The 1,132-nt window shown below is 40.7% G+C and overlaps 1 pseudogene; it reads left to right on the top strand.

Moving 5' to 3' along the window:
* Positions 1-277: 277 nt before the first annotated feature.
* LOC129410233 (5S ribosomal RNA) lies at positions 278-395 on the top strand (annotated as a pseudogene).
* The last annotated feature ends 737 nt before the right edge of the window (positions 396-1,132 follow it).

Here is a 1,132-nt window from a genome sequence, read left to right as displayed (position 1 = left end):
AGAATCATTTGGATGTTTCAGATCTGGGATGGAATATTTCTACTGAACAGGAGTAAACTGTTAACTTGAACAACATCATTACAAGGTGGAACAGAGCATTTTAAGCTTTGCAGAGGATTACTCAGAGATGTGTGAATAAAACAAAACACAACTCCAGGTGTTGTTTTTGATGAGGAGACAATATTCAAACATAACTAAAAGCTCACAAGAGTCATTTTGCATAATAAAAGACATTTAAAACTGTGCATTGGATTAGATCTGTCCCACATTATTTAATTATTGTGGCTATACTGGCTTGTCAAAGCCTGATCCCGTCAGATCTCAGAAGCTAAGCAAGGCCAGACCTGGTTAGTACTTGGATGGGAGACCCCTGGGAAAATCAGGTGTCACAGTGGGGCACCAGTCCCAAAATTAAATAAAGAAAAAAACTGCTGTTGGATCCTTAGGCAAGGCACTTCACCCACACACCACTTGCCTAGTATGCAAGTGGTGTGTGTGTGAGTGATGGTGGTGGTCAGAGGGACTGATTGTGCCAATTGGCATGGCAGCCTTGCTTCTGTCAGTCTGCCCCAGGGCAGCTATGGCTGCAATATTAGCTTACCATCACTGGGTATGAAGTAGTTGAATAATGCTTTGTAACAAATGCCAAATATCAAATGTATAAATAAAAAACTTACTTACTTACTTATTTCACTAAAATAATAATTGTACATCATTTACATACAGAAATGTTGTTCTAATCTATTCAGCGACAGGAAGCTAAAATCACTTCTACAGCTGATAATGAAGCTATGGGGATGGAGGTAACATATTTCTTTCCTTCACACAGAAGCACAGCGTTACTCAAACCTTTAATAAAACCATTCAACGTGACAGTCGTCTCATTTGAATTTCCTGAGACTTTCTTGGACTTGGTTTAGAACTGCAGAATGTGAATCTTAATTAGGGCGCTGCTAATCTTCCTAGAGGGGTTTTGCTTTGCTTTGCGGTGCTCAGTAATTTGGGCCCTCGCCAATCCTCTCCAGATCTGTTGACTAATGCGTTGACAAGTGGAGGCAAAGTTATCACAGAATATCAAACAGGCCACATTGGAGCGTGGTGGAGCCCTCTGTGAATGCTAAAGAGGACAGGA

This window comes from Boleophthalmus pectinirostris, unplaced genomic scaffold (genome assembly GCF_026225935.1).
Source record: "Boleophthalmus pectinirostris isolate CB_2022bp ecotype Guang Dong unplaced genomic scaffold, ASM2622593v1 HiC_scaffold_21, whole genome shotgun sequence".
Classification (NCBI taxonomy): Eukaryota; Metazoa; Chordata; class Actinopteri; order Gobiiformes; family Gobiidae; genus Boleophthalmus; species Boleophthalmus pectinirostris.
The sequence above is the reverse complement of the archived record's forward strand: the minus strand, read 5'-3'. Positions and strand labels throughout refer to the sequence as shown.